The sequence below is a fragment of the Triturus cristatus genome, chromosome 12, assembly GCF_964204655.1.
Source record: "Triturus cristatus chromosome 12, aTriCri1.1, whole genome shotgun sequence".
Classification (NCBI taxonomy): domain Eukaryota; kingdom Metazoa; phylum Chordata; class Amphibia; order Caudata; family Salamandridae; genus Triturus; species Triturus cristatus.
This window is the reverse complement of record NC_140595.1, coordinates 725,446,265-725,472,635: the sequence shown is the minus strand read 5'-3', so window position 1 is coordinate 725,472,635 and position 26,371 is coordinate 725,446,265. Positions and strand designations below refer to the sequence as shown.

The following is a 26,371-nucleotide window of genomic DNA, read 5'->3' as shown; positions in this document are numbered from 1 at the left end:
TCAAAGTACTGATATTCTGCAATGCGCTTTTTAAAAACAATGTTTTTTTCATCATGCACGTTCTGTCCTAAAAACAAAAATTGCATGAGTACATCTCTGGATCTGTAAAAGGATACGCTTGCATTCAAACTCCCTTGTGGCACTCAAGTTTTTGGACCCTGTTGCACTCTGTTTTTGCGCTGCTTTTAGTCTACGACCCATATTACAGAAGTCAACCATCTCTGAGTATTTGGGACTCCTTTGTAAGTGCCTTATCTTTAATCCTTGAAAAGCTCTATAATAAAGGGGTCTGTCAAAGATTGCTTGAATGGAAGATAAAAGAAGGCCCACTTGTCTCACCAAATGCAGTAGAGAAACCTGATGTTTTACTCATGTTATCCTTAGTTCAGTTTTTGGTAGACCTGGCATCCTTAAGGTGGCCTACCAGCAACCTTTTTGCTTTTCACCTCACGTTTTGCTGTATCTTTATGTTGGCCTTAGGACTCTAATCACTTTATCACTACTGTGAGAAAGTGGCTCTGTATATACTGTTCCCAAATAGGTACAGTGTGCACAGAGTCCCCAGTCCCCAGAGGTTTGGCAGAGGCTAAAGTTAGATATAACCTTACTCTCTAAAGTGGTAGCTTGCCGAGCAGTAAGGCAGTATCAGAGTACAGTGTAAAACATTTGTTGTACACACTCAGTCAGCAAATGGTCTCACACACTCAAGAACTGAACTCTAGGCCATTGGTTTGCATACAAAAGATATTGTTGTTTTATTTTAGAACCAACAATAGGTATCAAAATATACTTGCTCAGAATGAGATGCTTTAGTTAAATACTTTGCAATAGGCAATTGACTTTTGCAGGTCATAGTTACAGTTTATTGCAATAGGCAACACAATTTGAATCACAATAATACATTGAGCTCAATGGGAATTTTAAGTTATATGCAATTAATTACTTTCAGGATTACTTTTCTAAATCCAGGACTGGATCCTAGATTCAGTCCTGGGACAGTTCTTGGAAACAAGTGAGTACATTCGTTTTAGTTACTGTTGTGATTTTTAAGCAATATTTTGCTATTTTACAAGTTGACACTTAGAAACTTTTGCTGATCAAATTACCAATGTTATCCTATGGAAGGAAATTCACTTAGCAGGTAAGTGGGGTTATGGTTCCTTTTTCTAGGTCAGTGTTGGATCCTAGATCCAGCACTACTGTACCACCTGTAAGCAGGTGAGAAACTGCGTTTAAGTTATACAGGCGATTTTTAAGGAATATTTAAATGTTTGCAAAATCGACACTTAGAAGAAATTTCACAGAAAAACAGTCAATGGTTTCCTATGGAAGAAAATTCAAGTTACGGGTAAAGTACGTTCTCGTTACTTTTGTAATCCAGTGCTGGGCTCCTAGGCTCAGTACTGGGACATCTATCTAAAACAGGTAAACAATTACGTTTTCACAGTTGGTACGATTTTTAAAGAATATTTGTAAGTTTCAAAAATCGACACTTAGAAAATTTTCAGCAAAAAGCAGGCAATGATATCCCATGGAAGGAAATTCGAGTTACTGGTAAGTACGGTTAAAATTACTTTTCAGGGTCAGTACTGAGCTCCAAGATGCAGCACTGAGGTCTCTCCTGATAACAGGTGAGTAAATCAGAATTCGTTGTTCGGCTGATTTTAGATGAATATTTTAAAGTTCCAAAACTCCACACCACTTAGAAGAATTTCCAAGTGAAACCACTCAATGTTAGCCTATGGAAGAAAAGTGAGTTATCGGCTTTTAGGTAAGTACTCGACTGGCAGAGTTATGGTTCTGGGCATAGACTCAGGGGTCTCCCAGGGGAGTCCCAGCCTACTTGCCAAGCCTTAAACTCCCCTTTTATTACATATAATTTACACCTAAGGTAGGCCCTAGGTAGTCCTAGGTGCATGATGCTATGTAAGTAAAACATAAGATATGTACTTTGGTGGTTCGCGTGTCCTGTAAGTACCAAACAGTCTATTTCATTTTTCACTACTGTGAGGTCTTCCCCTCTCATAGGTTAGCTCTGTGTATTCCCCTATACTTTTTATTTGGTAATTCCATATCGGAGAGGAGTAGCTTTATTTATTTATTGAAAATCCTACTTACTGGTGAGGTTGGATTTAACTTTACTATTTTAGAAATGCCACTTTTAGAGAGTGAACATGTCTCTGCACTTACTGCTCTATTTGCCTGAAACCTGGCCCCAATACACGTCTGGATTGGGCTGGGTGACAGCAAAATGTGTGCCTTCCCTCTAGAGAGCCACAACACAGGTCACTCAACTGCACCTGGGGGGTGAGCTCCGCTCCCCCTCCACCCCCAATAGGTTCAAGAACGATAATTTATGTAAGTAAATACATTATAGCTACAGCTTATAATCATGCGAGTTTAAATCATTTGTTGTTAGATGGTTTAAATATTTGAAAGGATCTGTTTTTAATAGACATTTTACAAAAACCACTGGTACATTTGCTAATTCTGTAAAATTAACACCCAACTGCCGTGACATTGCCAACCACAATGCCGTGACTCGGATTCGAACCGAGGTTGCTGCGGCCACAACGCAGAGTACTAACCACTATACGATCACGGCTAGCTACTTGGGCTCAACGACATACAGTGACATGGAGAATTTATAATTCGGAACACTCAGGGCTGTTCCTGTGATAGGCTGGATGTATTCATTTCTTCCTCATTCCTCATTCAGAGGCTGCGTCTCCTCAGTGGTTGATAGGCTGAAACCGTTTCCTGGCCGCCTGCTTGTGAAATGCCAGGAGTCAAAGATCACACATTACACTTGCGGACCTGTGATGGGACACCAATGCAGAGAAACCCACCTGGCACAGACCTTCTATTCTGTCTATTAGACCTGCATCTTCCCTGCACCTTTCAAGCCATTTGTATGTGTAGCAAGAAAGAGTTAGAGAGTGATCCATCTACACTTTTATAGGGAGGATGTCGCCGTGAGCTCCTCCCAGCTAATCACACGAACAGCAGAAAAACAAGATAAATACACAGTTGAGGGGTGGGCTGCATGGTTATGTTTTTGAGTAAATATTGAAACTGACCTCAGTGGCTCATTAGCAGAGCTGCGGCTAATGACTGGTGCCAAATCATGATGAAGCAAGCACCATGGCTCGTAGGGGACCCACAACACGCTTTTCTTAGCTCACTGAATTAAAGTATAAACTTCCGCCGTGTGTGAGTGGTAAAGGCTTGTTAATATAGTTCCTTTTCCAATTCAAGTCTGACAACAAGAGGCAGGAACCACGTGGCTTCGGAAGCTCAGGAAAGTAGCCACCAACCACAGAGAAAGAGAGAACTGGCAGTATGAGAGGTGGAGAAAACAGAAGCGGGAGCAAGGAGCTCAAATGAGATTGATGGCGTTTAAATAGAGCGCGCAAAGGAACAGTTACACAGCTAAGAAATGGGAAAGACAGACTAGGGAAAAAAACACAGAAAGAGCCAGTAGATGAAATTCTCTTCCTGGGACAGCAGGTTAAGAGAAATTACACATGGGGAGGTTAAGCATGTAACACGGGGGAGAATAAAAAAGAAAATGCAGTTTTATGAAGTGTGTTTGCCAATCCAGCCAGCACTTTTGTTCTATTTCTCTCTTTGCGTCTTTTATTGGTAAAGTAACTTTCAAGTGCATGCGCAGGTATGAATGAGAGAGCAACGGTATAATAATTTGAAGCGTTTACACCAGTGCTAATGTAGGAATGAGATGTAGCAAAGAAATGAAAGAGGTAGCGATAACAAATATGTGGAGAGGCACTAGTGACACAAAAATAAGCCACCTATTTATAAAACTGAAATGGAAGAAATACTAAAGGTTAACTTCTGAAATTGTAGCCGATAATAAAAAGATTCTCGTTGTTAGCAGGATTCGAACCTGCGCGGGGATACCCCAATGGATTTCGAGTCCAACGCCTTAACCACTCGGCCACAACAACTTGCTGTAAGCTGCCTACAAATATTTTGTTTGAAAGTTTTGAAGTTTTCCCACATCAAAGTACTGATATTCTGCAATGCGCTTTTTAAAAACAATGTTTTTTTCATCATGCACGTTCTGTCCTAAAAACAAAAATTGCATGAGTACATCTCTGGATCTGTAAAAGGATACACTTGCATTCAAACTCCCTTGTGGCACTCAAGTTTTTTGGACCCTGTTGCACTCTGTTTTTGCGCTGCTTTTAGTCTACGACCCATATTACAGAAGTCAACCATCTCTGAGTATTTGGGACTCCTTTGTAAGTGCCTTATCTTTAATCCTTGAAAAGCTCTATAATAAAGGGGTCTGTCAAAGATTGCTTGAATGGAAGATAAAAGAAGGCCCACTTGTCTCACCAAATGCAGTAGAGAAACCTGATGTTTTACTCATGTTATCCTTAGTTCAGTTTTTGGTAGACCTGGCATCCTTAAGGTGGCCTACCAGCAACCTTTTTGCTTTTCACCTCACGTTTTGCTGTATCTTTATGTTGGCCTTAGGACTCTAATCACTTTATCACTACTGTAAGAAAGTGGCTCTGTATATACTGTTCCCAAATAGGTACAGTGTGCACAGAGTCCCCAGTCCCCAGAGGTTTGGCAGAGGCTAAAGTTAGATATAACCTTACTCTCTAAAGTGGTAGCTTGCCGAGCAGTAAGGCAGTATCAGAGTACAGTGTAAAACATTTGTTGTACACACTCAGTCAGCAAATGGTCTCACACACTCAAGAACTGAACTCTAGGCCATTGGTTTGCATACAAAAGATATTGTTGTTTTATTTTAGAACCAACAATAGGTATCAAAATATACTTTCTCAGAATGAGATGCTTTAGTTAAATACTTTGCAATAGGCAATTGACTTTTGCAGGTCATAGTTACAGTTTATTGCAATAGGCAACACAATTTGAATCACAATAATACATTGAGCTCAATGGGAATTTTAAGTTATATGCAATTAATTACTTTCAGGATTACTTTCCTAAATCCAGGACTGGATCCTAGATTCAGTCCTGGGACAGTTCTTGGAAACAAGTGAGTAAATTCGTTTTAGTTACTGTTGTGATTTTTAAGCAATATTTTGCTATTTTACAAGTTGACACTTAGAAACTTTTGCTGATCAAATTACCAATGTTATCCTATGGAAGGAAATTCACTTAGCAGGTAAGTGGGGTTATGGTTCCTTTTTCTAGGTCAGTGTTGGATCCTAGATCCACCACTACTGTACCACCTGTAAGCAGGTGAGAAACTGCGTTTAAGTTATACAGGCGATTTTTAAGGAATATTTACATGTTTGCAAAATCGACACTTAGAAGAAATTTCACAGAAAAACAGTCAATGGTTTCCTATGGAAGAAAATTCAAGTTACGGGTAAAGTACATTCTCGTTACTTTTGTAATCCAGTGCTGGGCTCCTAGGCTCAGTACTGGGACATCTATCTAAAACAGGTAAACAATTACGTTTTCACAGTTGGTACGATTTTTAAAGAATATTTGTAAGTTTCAAAAATCGACACTTAGAAAATTTTCAGCAAAAAGCAGGCAATGATATCCCATGGAAGGAAATTCGAGTTACTGGTAAGTACGGTTAAAATTACTTTTCAGGGTCAGTACTGAGCTCCAAGATGCAGCACTGAGGTCTCTCCTGATAACAGGTGAGTAAATCAGAATTCGTTGTTCGGCTGATTTTAGATGAATATTTTAATGTTCCAAAACTCCACACCACTTAGAAGAATTTCCAAGTGAAACAACGAAATTTTAGCCTATGGAAGAAAAGTGAGTTATCGGCTTTTAGGTAAGTACTCGACTGGCAGAGTTATGGTTCTGGGCATAGACTCAGGGGTCTCCCAGGTGAGTCCCAGCCTACTTGCCAAGCCTTAAACTCCCCTTTTATTACATATAATTTACACCTAAGGTAGGCCCTAGGTAGTCCTAGGTGCATGATGCTATGTAAGTAAAAAATAAGATATGTACTTTGGTGGTTCGCGTGTCCTGTAAGTACCAAACAGTCTATTTCATTTTTCACTACTGTGAGGTCTACCCCTCTCATAGGTTAGCTCTGTGTATTCCCCTATACTTTTTATTTGGTAATTCCATATCGGAGAGGAGTAGCTTTATTTATTTATTGAAAATCCTACTTACTGGTGAGGTTGGATTTAACTTTACTATTTTAGAAATGCCACTTTTAGAGAGTGAACATTTCTCTGCACTTACTGCTCTATTTGCCTGAAACCTGGCCCCAATACACGTCTGGATTGGGCTGGGTGACAGCAAAATTTGTGCCTTCCCTCTAGAGAGCCACAACACAGGTCACTCAACTGCACCTGGGGGGTGAGCTCCGCTCCCCCTCCACCCCCAATAGGTTCAAGAACGATAATTTATGTAAGTAAATACATTATAGCTACAGCTTATAATCATGCGAGTTTAAATCATCTGTTGTTAGATGGTTTAAATATTTGAAAGGATCTGTTTTAATAGACATTTTACAAAAACCACTGGTACATTTGCTAATTCTGTAAAATTAACACCCAACTGCCGTGACATTGCCAACCACAATGCCGTGACTCGGATTCGAACCAAGGTTGCTGCGGCCACAACGCAGAGTACTAACCACTATACGATCACGGCGAGCTACTTGGGCTCAACGACATACAGTGACATGGAGAATTTATAATTCGGAACACTCAGGGCTGTTCCTGTGATAGGCTGGATATATTCATTGCTTCCTCATTCCTCATTCCTCATTCCTCATTCAGAGGCTGCGTCTCCTCAGTGGTTGATAGGCTGAAACCGTTTCCTGGCCGCCTGCTTGTGAAATGCCAGGAGTCGAAGATCACACATTACACTTGCGGACCTGTGATGGGACACCAATGCAGAGAAACCCACCTGGCACAGACCTTCTATTCTGTCTATTAGACCTGCATCTTCCCTGCACCTTTCAAGCCATTTGTATGTGAAGCAAGAAAGAGTTAGAGAGTGATCCATCTACACTTTTATAGGGAGGATGTCGCCGTGAGCTCCTCCCAGCTAATCACACGAACAGCAGAAAAGCAAGATAAATACACAGTTGAGGGGTGGGCTGCATGTTTATGTTTTTGAGTAAATATTGAAACTGACCTCAGTGGCTCATTAGCAGAGCTGCGGCTAATGACTGGTGCCAAATCATGATGAAGCAAGCACCATGGCTCGTAGGGGACCCACAACACGCTTTTCTTAGCTCACTGAATTAAAGTATAAACTTCCGCCGTGTGTGAGTGGTAAAGGCTTGTTAATATGGTTCCTTTTCCAATTCAAGTCTGACAACAAGAGTCAGGAACCACGTGGCTTCGGAAGCTCAGGAAAGTAGCCACCAACCACAGAGAAAGAGAGAACTGGCAGTATGAGAGGTGGAGAAAACAGAAGCGGGAGCAAGGAGCTCAAATGAGATTGATGGCGTTTAAATAGAGCGCGTAAAGGAACAGTTACACAGCTAAGAAATGGGAAAGACAGACTAGGGAAAAAAACACAGAAAGAGCCTGTAGATGAAATTCTCTTCCTGGGACAGCAGGTTAAGAGAAATTACACATGGGGAGGTTAAGCATGTAACACGTGGGAGAATAAAAAAGAAAATGCAGTTTTATGAAGTGTGTTTGCCAATCCAGCCAGCACTTTTGTTCTATTTCTCTCTTTGCGTCTTTTATTGGTAAAGTAACTTTCAAGTGCATGCGCAGGTATGAATGAGAGAGCAACGGTATAATAATTTGAAGCGTTTACACCAGTGCTAAAGTAGGAATGAGGTGTAGCAAAGAAATGAAAGAGGTAGTGATAACAAATATGTGGAGAGGCAATAGTGACACAAAAATAAGCCACCTATTTATAAAACTGAAATGGAAGAAATACTAAAGGTTAACTTCTGAAATTGTAGCCGATAATAAAAAGATTCTCGTTGTTGGCAGGATTCGAACCTGTGCGGGGATACCCCAATGGATTTCGAGTCCATCGCCTTAACCACTCGGCCACAACAACTTGCTGTAAGCTGCCTACAAATATTTTGTTTGAAAGTTTTGAAGTTTTCCCACATCAAAGTACTGATATTCTGCAATGCGCTTTTGAAAAACAATGTTTTTTTCATCATGCACGTTCTGTCCTAAAAACAAAAATTGCATGAGTACATCTCTGGATCTGTAAAAGGATACGCTTGCATTCAAACTCCCTTGTGGCACTCAAGTTTTTTGGACCCTGTTGCACTCTGTTTTTGCGCTGCTTTTAGTCTACGACCCATATTACAGAAGTCAACCATCTCTGAGTATTTGGGACTCCTTTGTAAGTGCCTTATCTTTAATCCTTGAAAAGCTCTATAATAAAGGGGTCTGTCAAAGATTGCTTGAATGGAAGATAAAAGAAGGCCCACTTGTCTCACCAAATGCAGTAGAGAAACCTGATGTTTTACTCATGTTATCCTTAGTTCAGTTTTTGGTAGACCTGGCATCCTTAAGGTGGCCTACCAGCAACCTTTTTGCTTTTCACCTCACGTTTTGCTGTATCTTTATGTTGGCCTTAGGACTCTAATCACTTTATCACTACTGTGAGAAAGTGGCTCTGTATATACTGTTCCCAAATAGGTACAGTGTGCACAGAGTCCCCAGTCCCCAGAGGTTTGGCAGAGGCTAAAGTTAGATATAACCTTACTCTCTAAAGTGGTAGCTTGCCGAGCAGTAAGGCAGTATCAGAGTACAGTGTAAAACATTTGTTGTACACACTCAGTCAGCAAATGGTCTCACACACTCAAGAACTGAACTCTAGGCCATTGGTTTGCATACAAAAGATATTGTTGTTTTATTTTAGAACCAACAATAGGTATCAAAATATACTTTCTCAGAATGAGATGCTTTAGTTAAATACTTTGCAATAGGCAATTGACTTTTGCAGGTCATAGTTACAGTTTATTGCAATAGGCAACACAATTTGAATCACAATAATACATTGAGCTCAATGGGAATTTTAAGTTATATGCAATTAATTACTTTCAGGATTACTTTCCTAAATCCAGGACTGGATCCTAGATTCAGTCCTGGGACAGTTCTTGGAAACAAGTGAGTAAATTCGTTTTAGTTACTGTTGTGATTTTTAAGCAATATTTTGCTATTTTACAAGTTGACACTTAGAAACTTTTGCTGATCAAATTACCAATGTTATCCTATGGAAGGAAATTCACTTAGCAGGTAAGTGGGGTTATGGTTCCTTTTTCTAGGTCAGTGTTGGATCCTAGATCCAGCACTACTGTACCACCTGTAAGCAGTTGAGAAACTGCGTTTAAGTTATACAGGCGATTTTTAAGGAATATTTACATGTTTGCAAAATCGACACTTAGAAGAAATTTCACAGAAAAACAGTCAATGGTTTCCTATGGAAGAAAATTCAAGTTACGGGTAAAGTACGTTCTCGTTACTTTTGTAATCCAGTGCTGGGCTCCTAGGCTCAGTACTGGGACATCTATCTAAAACAGGTAAACAATTACGTTTTCACAGTTGGTACGATTTTTAAAGAATATTTGTAAGTTTCAAAAATCGACACTTAGAAAATTTTCAGCAACTAGCAGGCAATGATATCCCATGGAAGGAAATTCGAGTTACTGGTAAGTACGGTTAAAATTACTTTTCAGGGTCAGTACTGAGCTCCAAGATGCAGCACTGAGGTCTCTCCTGATAACAGGTGAGTAAATCAGAATTCGTTGTTCGGCTGATTTTAGATGAATATTTTAAAGTTCCAAAACTCCACACCACTTAGAAGAATTTCCAAGTGAAACCACTCAATGTTAGCCTATGGAAGAAAAGTGAGTTATCGGCTTTTAGGTAAGTACTCGACTGGCAGAGTTATGGTTCTGGGCATAGACTCAGGGGTCTCCCAGGGGAGTCCCAGCCTACTTGCCAAGCCTTAAACTCCCCTTTTATTACATATAATTTACACCTAAGGTAGGCCCTAGGTAGTCCTAGGTGCATGATGCTATGTAAGTAAAACATAAGATATGTACTTTGGTGGTTCGCGTCGCCTGTAAGTACCAAACAGTCTATTTCATTTTTCACTACTGTGAGGTCTACCCCTCTCATAGGTTAGCTCTGTGTATTCCCCTATACTTTTTATTTGGTAATTCCATATCGGAGAGGAGTAGCTTTATTTATTTATTGAAAATCCTACTTACTGGTGAGGTTGGATTTAACTTTACTATTTTAGAAATGCCACTTTTAGAGAGTGAACATTTCTCTGCACTTACTGCTCTATTTGCCTGAAACCTGGCCCCAATACACGTCTGGATTGGGCTGGGTGACAGCAAAATTTGTGCCTTCCCTCTAGAGAGCCACAACACAGGTCACTCAACTGCACCTGGGGGGTGAGCTCCGCTCCCCCTCCACCCCCAATAGGTTCAAGAACGATAATTTATGTAAGTAAATACATTATAGCTACAGCTTATAATCATGCGAGTTTAAATCATTTGTTGTTAGATGGTTTAAATATTTGAAAGGATCTGTTTTTAATAGACATTTTACAAAAACCACTGGTACATTTGCTAATTCTGTAAAATTAACACCCAACTGCCGTGACATTGCCAACCACAATGCCGTGACTCGGATTCGAACCAAGGTTGCTGCGGCCACAACACAGAGTACTAACCACTATACGATCACGGCGAGCTACTTGGGCTCAACGACATACAGTGACATGGAGAATTTATAATTCGGAACACTCAGGGCTGTTCCTGTGATAGGCTGGATGTATTCATTGCTTCCTCATTCCTCATTCCTCATTCAGAGGCTGCGTCTCCTCAGTGGTTGATAGGCTGAAACCGTTTCCTGGCCGCCTGCTTGTGAAATGCCAGGAGTCAAAGATCACACATTACACTTGCGGACCTGTGATGGGACACCAATGCAGAGAAACCCACCTGGCACAGACCTTCTATTCTGTCTATTAGACCTGCATCTTCCCTGCACCTTTCAAGCCATTTGTATGTGAAGCAAGAAAGAGTTAGAGAGTGATCCATCTACACTTTTATAGGGAGGATGTCGCCGTGAGCTCCTCCCAGCTAATCACACGAACAGCAGAAAAGCAAGATAAATACACAGTTGAGGGGTGGGCTGCATGGTTATGTTTTTGAGTAAATATTGAAACTGACCTCAGTGGCTCATTAGCAGAGCTGCGGCTAATGACTGGTGCCAAATCATGATGAAGCAAGCACCATGGCTCGTAGGGGACCCACAACACGCTTTTCTTAGCTCACTGAATTAAAGTATAAACTTCCGCCGTGTGTGAGTGGTAAAGGCTTGTTAATATGGTTCCTTTTCCAATTCAAGTCTGACAACAAGAGGCAGGAACCACGTGGCTTCGGAAGCTCAGGAAAGTAGCCACCAACCACAGAGAAAGAGAGAACTGGCAGTATGAGAGGTGGAGAAAACAGAAGCGGGAGCAAGGAGCTCAAATGAGATTGATGGCGTTTAAATAGAGCGCGTAAAGGAACAGTTACACAGCTAAGAAATGGGAAAGACAGACTAGGGAAAAAAACACAGAAAGAGCCTGTAGATGAAATTCTCTTCCTGGGACAGCAGGTTAAGAGAAATTACACATGGGGAGGTTAAGCATGTAACACGGGGGAGAATAAAAAGAAAATGCAGTTTTATGAAGTGTGTTTGCCAATCCAGCCAGCACTTTTGTTCTATTTCTCTCTTTGCGTCTTTTATTGGTAAAGTAACTTTCAAGTGCATGCGCAGGTATGAATGAGAGAGCAACGGTATAATAATTTGAAGCGTTTACACCAGTGCTAAAGTAGGAATGAGGTGTAGCAAAGACATGAAAGAGGTAGCGATAACAAATATGTGGAGAGGCAATAGTGACACAAAAATAAGCCACCTATTTATAAAACTGAAATGGAAGAAATACTAAAGGTTAACTTCTGAAATTGTAGCCGATAATAAAAAGATTCTCGTTGTTGGCAGGATTCGAACCTGCGCGGGAATACCCCAATGGATTTCGAGTCCATCGCCTTAACCACTCGGCCACAACAACTTGCTGTAAGCTGCCTACAAATATTTTGTTTGAAAGTTTTGATGTTTTCCCACATCAAAGTACTGATATTCTGCAATGCGCTTTTTAAAAACAATGTTTTTTTCATCATGCACGTTCTGTCCTAAAAACAAAAATTGCATGAGTATATCTCTGGATCTGTAAAAGGATACGCTTGCATTCAAACTCTCTTGTGGCACTCAAGTTTTTTGGACCCTGTTGCACTCTGTTTTTGCGCTGCTTTTAGTCTACGACCCATATTACAGAAGTCAACCATCTCTGAGTATTTGGGACTCCTTTGTAAGTGCCTTATCTTTAATCCTTGAAAAGCTCTATAATAAAGGGGTCTGTCAAAGATTGCTTGAATGGAAGATAAAAGAAGGCCCACTTGTCTCACCAAATGCAGTAGAGAAACCTGATGTTTTACTCATGTTATCCTTAGTTCAGTTTTTGGTAGACCTGGCATCCTTAAGGTGGCCTACCAGCAACCTTTTTGCTTTTCACCTCACGTTTTGCTGTATCTTTATGTTGGCCTTAGCACTCTAATCACTTTATCACTACTGTGAGAAAGTGGCTCTGTATATACTGTTCCCAAATAGGTACAGTGTGCACAGAGTCCCCAGTCCCCAGAGGTTTGGCAGAGGCTAAAGTTAGATATAACCTTACTCTCTAAAGTGGTAGCTTGCCGAGCAGTAAGGCAGTATCAGAGTACAGTGTAAAACATTTGTTGTACACACTCAGTCAGCAAATGGTCTCACAGACTCAAGAACTGAACTCTAGGCCATTGGTTTGCATACAAAAGATATTGTTGTTTTATTTTAGAACCAACAATAGGTATCAAAATATACTTTCTCAGAATGAGATGCTTTAGTTAAATACTTTGCAATAGGCAATTGACTTTTGCAGGTCATAGTTACAGTTTATTGCAATAGGCAACACAATTTGAATCACAATAATACATTGAGCTCAATGGGAATTTTAAGTTATATGCAATTAATTACTTTCAGGATTACTTTTCTAAATCCAGGACTGGATCCTAGATTCAGTCCTGGGACAGTTCTTGGAAACAAGTGAGTAAATTCGTTTTAGTTACTGTTGTGATTTTTAAGCAATATTTTGCTATTTTACAAGTTGACACTTAGAAACTTTTGCTGATCAAATTACCAATGTTATCCTATGGAAGGAAATTCACTTAGCAGGTAAGTGGGGTTATGGTTCCTTTTTCTAGGTCAGTGTTGGATCCTAGATCCAGCACTACTGTACCACCTGTAAGCAGGTGAGAAACTGCGTTTAAGTTATACAGGCGATTTTTAAGGAATATTTACATGTTTGCAAAATCGACACTTAGAAGAAATTTCACAGAAAAACAGTCAATGGTTTCCTATGGAAGAAAATTCAAGTTACGGGTAAAGTACATTCTCGTTACTTTTGTAATCCAGTGCTGGGCTCCTAGGCTCAGTACTGGGACATCTATCTAAAACAGGTAAACAATTACGTTTTCACAGTTGGTACGATTTTTAAAGAATATTTGTAAGTTTCAAAAATCGACACTTTGAAAATTTTCAGCAGAAAGCAGGCAATGATATCCCATGGAAGGAAATTCGAGTTACTGGTAAGTACGGTTAAAATTACTTTTCAGGGTCAGTACTGAGCTCCAAGATGCAGCACTGAGGCCTCTCCTGATAACAGGTGAGTAAATCAGAATTCGTTGTTCGGCTGATTTTAGATGAATATTTTAAAGTTCCAAAACTCCACACCACTTAGAAGAATTTCCAAGTGAAACAACGAAATTTTAGCCTATGGAAGAAAAGTGAGTTATCGGCTTTTAGGTAAGTACTCGACTGGCAGAGTTATGGTTCTGGGCATAGACTCAGGGGTCTCCCAGGGGAGTCGCAGCCTACTTGCCAAGCCTTAAACTCCCCTTTTATTACATATAATTTACACCTAAGGTAGGCCCTAGGTAGTCCTAGGTGCATGATGCTATGTAAGTAAAAAATAAGATATGTACTTTGGTGGTTCGCGTGTCCTGTAAGTACCAAACAGTCTATTTCATTTTTCACTACCGTGAGGTCTACCCCTCTCATAGGTTAGCTCTGTGTATTCCCCTATACTTTTTATTTGGTAATTCCATATCGGAGAGGAGTAGCTTTATTTATTTATTGAAAATCCTACTTACTGGTGAGGTTGGATTTAACTTTACTATTTTAGAAATGCCACTTTTAGAGAGTGAACATTTCTCTGCACTTACTGCTCTATTTGCCTGAAACCTGGCCCCAATACACGTCTGGATTGGGCTGGGTGACAGCAAAATTTGTGCCTTCCCTCTAGAGAGCCACAACACAGGTCACTCAACTGCACCTGGGGGGTGAGCTCCGCTCCCCCTCCACCCCCAATAGGTTCAAGAACGATAATTTATGTAAGTAAATACATTATAGCTACAGCTTATAATCATGCGAGTTTAAATCATTTGTTGTTAGATGGTTTAAATATTTGAAAGGATCTGTTTTTAATAGACATTTTACAAAAACCACTGGCACATTTGCTAATTCTGTAAAAATAACACCCAACTGCCGTGACATTGCCAACCACAATGCCGTGACTCGGATTCAAACCGAGGTTGCTGCGGCCACAACGCAGAGTACTATCCACTATACGATCACGGCGAGCTACTTGGGCTCAACGACATACAGTGACATGGAGAATTTATAATTCGGAACACTCAGGGCTATTCCTGTGATAGGCTGGATGTATTCATTGCTTCCTCATTCCTCATTCAGAGGCTGCGTCTCCTCAGTGGTTGATAGGCTGAAACCGTTTCCTGGCCGCCTGCTTGTGAAATGCCAGGAGTCAAAGATCACACATTACACTTGCGGACCTGTGATGGGACACCAATGCAGAGAAACCCACCTGGCACAGACCTTCTATTCTGTCTATTAGACCTGCATCTTCCCTGCACCTTTCAAGCCATTTGTATGTGAAGCAAGAAAGAGTTAGAGAGTGATCCATCTACACTTTTATAGGGAGGATGTCGCCGTGAGCTCCTCCCAGCTAATCACACGAACAGCAGAAAAGCAAGATAAATACACAGTTGAGGGGTGGGCTGCATGGTTATGTTTTTGAGTAAATATTGAAACTGACCTCAGTGGCTCATTAGCAGAGCTGCGGCTAATGACTGGTGCCAAATCATGATGAAGCAAGCACCATGGCTCGTAGGGGACCCACAACATGCTTTTCTTAGCTCACTGAATTAAAGTATAAACTTCCGCCGTGTGTGAGTGGTAAAGGCTTGTTAATATGGTTCCTTTTCCAATTCAAGTCTGACAACAAGAGGCAGGAACCACGTGGCTTCGGAAGCTCAGGAAAGTAGCCACCAACCACAGAGAAAGAGAGAACTGGCAGTATGAGAGGTGGAGAAAACAGAAGCGGGAGCAAGGAGCTCAAATGAGATTGATGGCGTTTAAATAGAGCGCGTAAAGGAACAGTTACACAGCTAAGAAATGGGAAAGACAGACTAGGGAAAAAAACACAGAAAGAGCCAGTAGATGAAATTCTCTTCCTGGGACAGCAGGTTAAAAGAAATTACACATGGGGAGGTTAAGCATGTAACACGGGGGAGAATAAAAAAGAAAATGCAGTTTTATGAAGTGTGTTTGCCAATCCAGCCAGCACTTTTGTTCTATTTCTCTCTTTGCGTCTTTTATTGGTAAAGTAACTTTCAATTGCATGCGCAGGTATGAATGAGAGAGCAACGGTATAATAATTTGAAGCGTTTACACCAGTGCTAAAGTAGGAATGAGGTGTAGCAAAGACATGAAAGAGGTAGCGATAACAAATATGTGGAGAGGCAATAGTGACACAAAAATAAGCCACCTATTTATAAAACTGAAATGGAAGAAATACTAAAGGTTAACTTCTGAAATTGTAGCCGATAATAAAAAGATTCTCGTTGTTGGCAGGATTCGAACCTGCGCGGGGATACCCCAATGGATTTCGAGTCCATCGCCTTAACCACTCGGCCACAACAACTTGCTGTAAGCTGCCTACAAATATTTTGTTTGAAAGTTTTGAAGTTTTCCCACATCAAAGTACTGATATTCTGCAATGCGCTTTTTAAAAACAATGTTTTTTTTCATCATGCACGTTCTGTCCTAAAAACAAAAATTGCATGAGTACATCTCTGGATCTGTAAAAGGATACGCTTGCATTCAAACTCCCTTGTGGCACTCAAGTTTTTTGGACCCTGTTGCACTCTGTTTTTGCGCTGCTTTTAGTCTACGACCCATATTACAGAAGTCAACCATCTCTGAGTATTTGGGACTCCTTTGTAAGTGCCTTATCTTTAATCCTTGAAAAGCTCTATAATAAAGGGGTCTGTCAAAGATTGCTTGAATGGAAGATAAAAGAAGGCCCACTTGTCTCACCAAATGCAGTAGAGAAACCTGATGTTTTACTCATGTTATCCTTAGTTCAGTTTTTGGTAGACCTGGCATCCTTAAGGTGGCCTACCAGCAACCTTTTTGCTTTTCACCTCACGTTTTGCTGTATCTTTATGTTGGCCTTAGCACTCTAATCACTTTATCACTACTGTGAGAAAGTGGCTCTGTATATACTGTTCCCAAATAGGTACAGTGTGCACAGAGTCCCCAGTCCCCAGAGGTTTGGCAGAGGCTAAAGTTAGATATAACCTTACTCTCTAAAGTGGTAGCTTGCCGAGCAGTAAGGCAGTATCAGAGTACAGTGTAAAACATTTGTTGTACACACTCAGTCAGCAAATGGTCTCACACACTCAAGAACTGAACTCTAGGCCATTGGTTTGCATACAAAAGATATTGTTGTTTTATTTTAGAACCAACAATAGGTATCAAAATATACTTTCTCAGAATGAGATGCTTTAGTTAAATACTTTGCAATAGGCAATTGACTTTTGCAGGTCATAGTTACAGTTTATTGCAATAGGCAACACAATTTGAATCACAATAATACATTGAGCTCAATGGGAATTTTAAGTTATATGCAATTAATTACTTTCAGGATTACTTTTCTAAATCCAGGACTGGATCCTAGATTCAGTCCTGGGACAGTTCTTGGAAACAAGTGAGTAAATTCGTTTTAGTTACTGTTGTGATTTTTAAGCAATATTTTGCTATTTTACAAGTTGACACTTAGAAACTTTTGCTGATCAAATTACCAATGTTATCCTATGGAAGGAAATTCACTTAGCAGGTAAGTGGGGTTATGGTTCCTTTTTCTAGGTCAGTGTTGGATCCTAGATCCAGCACTACTGTACCACCTGTAAGCAGGTGAGAAACTGCGTTTAAGTTATACAGGCGATTTTTAAGGAATATTTACATGTTTGCAAAATCGACACTTAGAAGAAATTTCACAGAAAAACAGTCAATGGTTTCCTATGGAAGAAAATTCAAGTTACGGGTAAAGTACATTCTCGTTACTTTTGTAATCCAGTGCTGGGCTCCTAGGCTCAGTACTGGGACATCTATCTAAAACAGGTAAACAATTACGTTTTCACAGTTGATACGATTTTTAAAGAATATTTGTAAGTTTCAAAAATCGACACTTAGAAAATTTTCAGCAGAAAGCAGGCAATGATATCCCATGGAAGGAAATTCGAGTTACTGGTAAGTACGGTTAAAATTACTTTTCAGGGTCAGTACTGAGCTCCAAGATGCAGCACTGAGGCCTCTCCTGATAACAGGTGAGTAAATCAGAATTCGTTGTTCGGCTGATTTTAGATGAATATTTTAAAGTTCCAAAACTCCACACCACTTAGAAGAATTTCCAAGTGAAACAACGAAATTTTAGCCTATGGAAGAAAAGTGAGTTATCGGCTTTTAGGTAAGTACTCGACTGGCAGAGTTATGGTTCTGGGCATAGACTCAGGGGTCTCCCAGGGGAGTCGCAGCCTACTTGCCAAGCCTTAAACTCCCCTTTTATTACATATAATTTACACCTAAGGTAGGCCCTAGGTAGTCCTAGGTGCATGATGCTATGTAAGTAAAAAATAAGATATGTACTTTGGTGGTTCGCGTGTCCTGTAAGTACCAAACAGTCTATTTCATTTTTCACTACCGTGAGGTCTACCCCTCTCATAGGTTAGCTCTGTGTATTCCCCTATACTTTTTATTTGGTAATTCCATATCGGAGAGGAGTAGCTTTATTTATTTATTGAAAATCCTACTTACTGGTGAGGTTGGATTTAACTTTACTATTTTAGAAATGCCACTTTTAGAGAGTGAACATTTCTCTGCACTTACTGCTCTATTTGCCTGAAACCTGGCCCCAATACACGTCTGGATTGGGCTGGGTGACAGCAAAATTTGTGCCTTCCCTCTAGAGAGCCACAACACAGGTCACTCAACTGCACCTGGGGGGTGAGCTCCGCTCCCCCTCCACCCCCAATAGGTTCAAGAACGATAATTTATGTAAGTAAATACATTATAGCTACAGCTTATAATCATGCGAGTTTAAATCATTTGTTGTTAGATGGTTTAAATATTTGAAAGGATCTGTTTTTAATAGACATTTTACAAAAAACACTGGCACATTTGCTAATTCTGTAAAAATAACACCCAACTGCCGTGACATTGCCAACCACAATGCCGTGACTCGGATTCAAACCGAGGTTGCTGCGGCCACAACGCAGAGTACTATCCACTATACGATCACGGCGAGCTACTTGGGCTCAACGACATACAGTGACATGGAGAATTTATAATTCGGAACACTCAGGGCTATTCCTGTGATAGGCTGGATGTATTCATTGCTTCCTCATTCCTCATTCAGAGGCTGCGTCTCCTCAGTGGTTGATAGGCTGAAACCGTTTCCTGGCCGCCTGCTTGTGAAATGCCAGGAGTCAAAGATCACACATTACACTTGCGGACCTGTGATGGGACACCAATGCAGAGAAACCCACCTGGCACAGACCTTCTATTCTGTCTATTAGACCTGCATCTTCCCTGCACCTTTCAAGCCATTTGTATGTGAAGCAAGAAAGAGTTAGAGAGTGATCCATCTACACTTTTATAGGGAGGATGTCGCCGTGAGCTCCTCCCAGCTAATCACACGAACAGCAGAAAAGCAAGATAAATACACAGTTGAGGGGTGGGCTGCATGGTTATGTTTTTGAGTAAATATTGAAACTGACCTCAGTGGCTCATTAGCAGAGCTGCGGCTAATGACTGGTGCCAAATCATGATGAAGCAAGCACCATGGCTCGTAGGGGACCCACAACATGCTTTTCTTAGCTCACTGAATTAAAGTATAAACTTCCGCCGTGTGTGACTGGTAAAGGCTTGTTAATATGGTTCCTTTTCCAATTCAAGTCTGACAACAAGAGGCAGGAACCACGTGGCTTCGGAAGCTCAGGAAAGTAGCCACCAACCACAGAGAAAGAGAGAACTGGCAGTATGAGAGGTGGAGAAAACAGAAGCGGGAGCAAGGAGCTCAAATGAGATTGATGGCGTTTAAATAGAGCGCGTAAAGGAACAGTTACACAGCTAAGAAATGGGAAAGACAGACTAGGGAAAAAAACACAGAAAGAGCCAGTAGATGAAATTCTCTTCCTGGGACAGCAGGTTAAAAGAAATTACACATGGGGAGGTTAAGCATGTAACACGGGGGAGAATAAAAAAGAAAATGCAGTTTTATGAAGTGTGTTTGCCAATCCAGCCAGCACTTTTGTTCTATTTCTCTCTTTGCGTCTTTTATTGGTAAAGTAACTTTCAATTGCATGCGCAGGTATGAATGAGAGAGCAACGGTATAATAATTTGAAGCGTTTACACCAGTGCTAAAGTAGGAATGAGGTGTAGCAAAGACATGAAAGAGGTAGCGATAACAAATATGTGGAGAGGCAATAGTGACACAAAAATAAGCCACCTATTTATAAAACTGAAATGGAAGAAATACTAAAGGTTAACTTCTGAAATTGTAGCCGATAATAAAAAGATTCTCGTTGTTGGCAGGATTCGAACCTGCGCGGGGATACCCCAATGGATTTCGAGTCCATCGCCTTAACCACTCGGCCACAACAACTTGCTGTAAGCTGCCTACAAATATTTTGTTTGAAAGTTTTGAAGTTTTCCCACATCAAAGTACTGATATTCTGCAATGCGCTTTTTAAAAACAATGTTTTTTTTCATCATGCACGTTCTGTCCTAAAAACAAAAATTGCATGAGTACATCTCTGGATCTGTAAAAGGATACGCTTGCATTCAAACTCCCTTGTGGCACTCAAGTTTTTTGGACCCTGTTGCACTCTGTTTTTGCGCTGCTTTTAGTCTACGACCCATATTACAGAAGTCAACCATCTCTGAGTATTTGGGACTCCTTTGTAAGTGCCTTATCTTTAATCCTTGAAAAGCTCTATAATAAAGGGGTCTGTCAAAGATTGCTTGAATGGAAGATAAAAGAAGGCCCACTTGTCTCACCAAATGCAGTAGAGAAACCTGATGTTTTACTCATGTTATCCTTAGTTCAGTTTTTGGTAGACCTGGCATCCTTAAGGTGGCCTACCAGCATCCTTTTTGCTTTTCACCTCACGTTTTGCTGTATCTTTATGTTGGCCTTAGGACTCTAATCACTTTATCACTACTGTGAGAAAGTGGCTCTGTATATACTGTTCCCAAATAGGTACAGTGTGCACAGAGTCCCCAGTCCCCAGAGGTTTGGCAGAGGCTCGAGTTAGATATAACCTTACTCTCTAAAGTGGTAGCTTGCCGAGCAGTAAGGCAGTATCAGAGTACAGTGTAAAACATTTGTTGTACACACTCAGTCAGCAAATGGTCTCACACACTCAAGAACTGAACTCTAGGCCATTGGTTTGCATACAAAAGATATTGTTGTTTTATTTTAGAACCAACAATAGGTATCAAAATATACTTTCTCAGAATGAGATGCTTTAGTTAAATACTTTGCAATAGGCAATTGACTTTTGCAGGTCATAGTTACAGTTTATTGCAATAGGCAACACAATTTGAATCACAATAATACATTGAGCTCAATGGGAATGTTAAGTTATATGCAATTAATTACTTTCAGGATTACTTTTCTAAATCCAGGACTGGATCCTAGATTCAGTCCTGGGACAGTTCTTGGAAACAAGTGAGTAAATTCGTTTTAGTTACTGTTGTGATTTTTAAGCAATATTTTGCTATTTTACAAGTTGACACTTAGAAACTTTTGCTGATCAAATTACCAATGTTATCCTATGGAAGGAAATTCACTTAGCAGGTAAGTGGGGTTATGGTTCCTTTTTCTAGGTCAGTGTTGGATCCTAGATCCAGCACTACTGTACCACCTGTAAGCAGGTGAGAAACTGCGTTTAAGTTATACAGGCGATTTTTAAGGAATATTTACATGTTTGCAAAATCGACACTTAGAAGAAATTTCACAGAAAAACAGTCAATGGTTTCCTATGGAAGAAAATTCAAGTTACGGGTAAAGTACATTCTCGTTACTTTTGTAATCCAGTGCTGGGCTCCTAGGCTCAGTACTGGGACATCTATCTAAAACAGGTAAACAATTACGTTTTCACAGTTGGTACGATTTTTAAAGAATATTTGTAAGTTTCAAAAATCGACACTTAGAAAATTTTCAGCAGAAAGCAGGCAATGATATCCCATGGAAGGAAATTCGAGTTACTGGTAAGTACGGTTAAAATTACTTTTCAGGGTCAGTACTGAGCTCCAAGATGCAGCACTGAGGCCTCTCCTGATAACAGGTGAGTAAATCAGAATTCGTTGTTCGGCTGATTTTAGATGAATATTTTAAAGTTCCAAAACTCCACACCACTTAGAAGAATTTCCAAGTGAAACAACGAAATTTTAGCCTATGGAAGAAAAGTGAGTTATCGGCTTTTAGGTAAGTACTCGACTGGCAGAGTTATGGTTCTGGGCATAGACTCAGGGGTCTCCCAGGGGAGTCGCAGCCTACTTGCCAAGCCTTAAACTCCCCTTTTATTACATATAAATTACACCTAAGGTAGGCCCTAGGTAGTCCTCGGTGCATGATGCTATGTAAGTAAAAAATAAGATATGTACTTTGGTGGTTCGCGTGTCCTGTAAGTACCAAACAGTCTATTTCATTTTTCACTACCGTGAGGTCTACCCCTCTCATAGGTTAGCTCTGTGTATTCCCCTATACTTTTTATTTGGTAATTCCATATCGGAGAGGAGTAGCTTTATTTATTTATTGAAAATCCTACTTACTGGTGAGGTTGGATTTAACTTTACTATTTTAGAAATGCCACTTTTAGAGAGTGAACATTTCTCTGCACTTACTGCTCTATTTGCCTGAAACCTGGCCCCAATACACGTCTGGATTGGGCTGGGTGACAGCAACATTTGTGCCTTCCCTCTAGAGAGCCACAACACAGGTCACTCAACTGCACCTGGGGGGTGAGCTCCGCTCCCCCTCCACCCCCAATAGGTTCAAGAACGATAATTTATGTAAGTAAATACATTATAGCTACAGCTTATAATCATGCGAGTTTAAATCATTTGTTGTTAGATGGTTTAAATATTTGAAAGGATCTGTTTTTAATAGACATTTTACAAAAACCACTGGCACATTTGCTAATTCTGTAAAAATAACACCCAACTGCCGTGACATTGCCAACCACAATGCCGTGACTCGGATTCAAACCGAGGTTGCTGCGGCCACAACGCAGAGTACTATCCACTATACGATCACGGCGAGCTACTTGGGCTCAACTACATACAGTGACATGGAGAATTTATAATTCGGAACACTCAGGGCTATTCCTGTGATAGGCTGGATGTATTCATTGCTTCCTCATTCCTCATTCAGAGGCTGCGTCTCCTCAGTGGTTGATAGGCTGAAACCGTTTCCTGGCCGCCTGCTTGTGAAATGCCAGGAGTCAAAGATCACACATTACACTTGCGGACCTGTGATGGGACACCAATGCAGAGAAACCCACCTGGCACAGACCTTCTATTCTGTCTATTAGACCTGCATCTTCCCTGCACCTTTCAAGCCATTTGTATGTGAAGCAAGAAAGAGTTAGAGAGTGATCCATCTACACTTTTATAGGGAGGATGTCGCCGTGAGCTCCTCCCAGCTAATCACACGAACAGCAGAAAAGCAAGATAAATACACAGTTGAGGGGTGGGCTGCATGGTTATGTTTTTGAGTAAATATTGAAACTGACCTCAGTGGCTCATTAGCAGAGCTGCGGCTAATGACTGGTGCCAAATCATGATGAAGCAAGCACCATGGCTCGTAGGGGACCCACAACATGCTTTTCTTAGCTCACTGAATTAAAGTATAAACTTCCGCGCTGTGTGAGTGGTAAAGGCTTGTTAATATGGTTCCTTTTCCAATTCAAGTCTGACAACAAGAGGCAGGAACCACGTGGCTTCGGAAGCTCAGGAAAGTAGCCACCAACCACAGAGAAAGAGAGAACTGGCAGTATGAGAGGTGGAGAAAACAGAAGCGGGAGCAAGGAGCTCAAATGAGATTGATGGCGTTTAAATAGAGCGCGTAAAGGAACAGTTACACAGCTAAGAAATGGGAAAGACAGACTAGGGAAAAAAACACAGAAAGAGCCAGTAGATGAAATTCTCTTCCTGGGACAGCAGGTTAAAAGAAATTACACATGGGGAGGTTAAGCATGTAACACGGGGGAGAATAAAAAAGAAAATGCAGTTTTATGAAGTGTGTTTGCCAATCCAGCCAGCACTTTTGTTCTATTTCTCTCTTTGCGTCTTTTATTGGTAAAGTAACTTTCAAGTGCATGCGCAGGTATGAATGAGAGAGCAACGGTATAATAATTTGAAGCGTTTACACCAGTGCTAAAGTAGGAATGAGGTGTAGCAAAGACATGAAAGAGATAGCGATAACAAATATGTGGAGAGGCAATAGTGACACAAAAATAAGCCACCTATTTATAAAACTGAAATGGAAGAAATACTAAAGGTTAACTTCTGAAATTGTAGCCAATAATAAAAAGATTCTCGTTGTTGGCAGGATTCGAACCTGCGCGGGGATACCCCAATGGATTTCGAGTCCATCGCCTTAACCACTCGGCCACAACAACTTGCTGTAAGCTGCCTACAAATATTTTGTTTGAAAGTTTTGAAGTTTTCCCACATCAAAGTACTGATATTCTGCAATGCGCTTTTTAAAAACAATGTTTTTTTCATCATGCACGTTCTGTCCTAAAAACAAAAATTGCATGAGTACATCTCTGGATCTGTAAAAGGATACGCTTGCATTCAAACTCCCTTGTGGCACTCAAGTTTTTTGGACCCTGTTGCACTCTGTTTTTGCGCTGCTTTTAGTCTACGACCCATATTACAGAAGTCAACCATCTCTGAGTATTTGGGACTCCTTTGTAAGTGCCTTATCTTTAATCCTTGAAAAGCTCTATAATAAAGGGGTCTGTCAAAGATTGCTTGAATGGAAGATAAAAGAAGGCCCACTTGTCTCACCAAATGCAGTAGAGAAACCTGATGTTTTACTCATGTTATCCTTAGTTCAGTTTTTGGTAGACCTGGCATCCTTAAGGTGGCCTACCAGCAACCTTTTTGCTTTTCACCTCACGTTTTGCTGTATCTTTATGTTGGCCTTAGGACTCTAATCACTTTATCACTACTGTGAGAAAGTGGCTCTGTATATACTGTTCCCAAATAGGTACAGTGTGCACAGAGTCCCCAGTCCCCAGAGGTTTGGCAGAGGCTCGAGTTAGATATAACCTTACTCTCTAAAGTGGTAGCTTGCCGAGCAGTAAGGCAGTATCAGAGTACAGTGTAAAACATTTGTTGTACACACTCAGTCAGCAAATGGTCTCACACACTCAAGAACTGAACTCTAGGCCATTGGTTTGCATACAAAAGATATTGTTGTTTTATTTTAGAACCAACAATAGGTATCAAAATATACTTTCTCAGAATGAGATGCTTTAGTTAAATACTTTGCAATAGGCAATTGACTTTTGCAGGTCATAGTTACAGTTTATTGCAATAGGCAACACAATTTGAATCACAATAATACATTGAGCTCAATGGGAATTTTAAGTTATATGCAATTAATTACTTTCAGGATTACTTTTCTAAATCCAGGACTGGATCCTAGATTCAGTCCTGGGACAGTTCTTGGAAACAAGTGAGTAAATTCGTTTTAGTTACTGTTGTGATTTTTAAGCAATATTTTGCTATTTTACAAGTTGACACTTAAAAACTTTTGCTGATCAAATTACCAATGTTATCCTATGGAAGGAAATTCACTTAGCAGGTAAGTGGGGTTATGGTTCCTTTTTCTAGGTCAGTGTTGGATCCTAGATCCAGCACTACTGTACCACCTGTAAGCAGGTGAGAAACTGCGTTTAAGTTATACAGGCGATTTTTAAGGAATATTTACATGTTTGCAAAATCGACACTTAGAAGAAATTTCACAGAAAAACAGTCAATGGTTTCCTATGGAAGAAAATTCAAGTTACGGGTAAAGTACATTCTCGTTACTTTTGTAATCCAGTGCTGGGCTCCTAGGCTCAGTACTGGGACATCTATCTAAAACAGGTAAACAATTACGTTTTCACAGTTGGTACGATTTTTAAAGAATATTTGTAAGTTTCAAAAATCGACACTTAGAAAATTTTCAGCAAAAAGCAGGCAATGATATCCCATGGAAGGAAATTCGAGTTACTGGTAAGTACGGTTAAAATTACTTTTCAGGGTCAGTACTGAGCTCCAAGATGCAGCACTGAGGTCTCTCCTGATAACAGGTGAGTAAATCAGAATTCGTTGTTCGGCTGATTTTAGATGAATATTTTAAAGTTCCAAAACTCCACACCACTTAGAAGAATTTCCAAGTGAAACAACGAAATTTTAGCCTATGGAAGAAACGTGAGTTATCGGCTTTTAGGTAAGTACTCGACTGGCAGAGTTATGGTTCTGGGCATAGACTCAGGGGTCTCCCAGGGGAGTCCCAGCCTACTTGCCAAGCCTTAAACTCCCCTTTTATTACATATAATTTACACCTAAGGTAGGCCCTAGGTAGTCCTAGGTGCATGATGCTATGTAAGTAAAAAATAAGATATGTACTTTGGTGGTTCGCGTGTCCTGTAAGTACCAAACAGTCTATTTCATTTTTCACTACTGTGAGGTCTACCCCTCTCATAGGTTAGCTCTGTGTATTCCCCTATACTTTTTATTTGGTAATTCCATATCGGAGAGGAGTAGCTTTATTTATTTATTGAAAATCCTACTTACTGGTGAGGTTGGATTTAACTTTACTATTTTAGAAATGCCACTTTTAGAGAGTGAACATTTCTCTGCACGTACTGCTCTATTTGCCTGAAACCTG

General features: G+C 40.4%; 9 non-coding genes across 9 annotated transcripts; all 9 read right to left on the bottom strand.

The window, feature by feature from the left end:
* Positions 1-2,533: 2,533 nt before the first annotated feature.
* On the bottom strand, positions 2,534-2,605 carry TRNAH-GUG (transfer RNA histidin (anticodon GUG)). The gene has a single exon. It is a non-coding gene; the product is annotated as a tRNA-His (tRNA).
* Positions 2,606-3,886: 1,281 nt separating this feature from the next.
* Positions 3,887-3,968, bottom strand: TRNAS-CGA (transfer RNA serine (anticodon CGA)). The gene has a single exon. It is a non-coding gene; the product is annotated as a tRNA-Ser (tRNA).
* A 2,587-nt stretch (positions 3,969-6,555) lies between these two features.
* Positions 6,556-6,627, bottom strand: TRNAH-GUG (transfer RNA histidin (anticodon GUG)). The gene has a single exon. It is a non-coding gene; the product is annotated as a tRNA-His (tRNA).
* A 1,295-nt stretch (positions 6,628-7,922) lies between these two features.
* TRNAS-CGA (transfer RNA serine (anticodon CGA)) lies at positions 7,923-8,004 on the bottom strand. Its single transcript has one exon. It is a non-coding gene; the product is annotated as a tRNA-Ser (tRNA).
* Positions 8,005-10,592: 2,588 nt separating this feature from the next.
* Positions 10,593-10,664, bottom strand: TRNAH-GUG (transfer RNA histidin (anticodon GUG)). Its single transcript has one exon. It is a non-coding gene; the product is annotated as a tRNA-His (tRNA).
* Positions 10,665-11,951: 1,287 nt separating this feature from the next.
* Positions 11,952-12,033, bottom strand: TRNAS-CGA (transfer RNA serine (anticodon CGA)). Its single transcript has one exon. It is a non-coding gene; the product is annotated as a tRNA-Ser (tRNA).
* A 3,941-nt stretch (positions 12,034-15,974) lies between these two features.
* Positions 15,975-16,056, bottom strand: TRNAS-CGA (transfer RNA serine (anticodon CGA)). Its single transcript has one exon. It is a non-coding gene; the product is annotated as a tRNA-Ser (tRNA).
* Positions 16,057-19,998: 3,942 nt separating this feature from the next.
* Positions 19,999-20,080, bottom strand: TRNAS-CGA (transfer RNA serine (anticodon CGA)). The gene has a single exon. It is a non-coding gene; the product is annotated as a tRNA-Ser (tRNA).
* Positions 20,081-24,022: 3,942 nt separating this feature from the next.
* On the bottom strand, positions 24,023-24,104 carry TRNAS-CGA (transfer RNA serine (anticodon CGA)). The gene has a single exon. It is a non-coding gene; the product is annotated as a tRNA-Ser (tRNA).
* Positions 24,105-26,371: the final 2,267 nt, after the last annotated feature.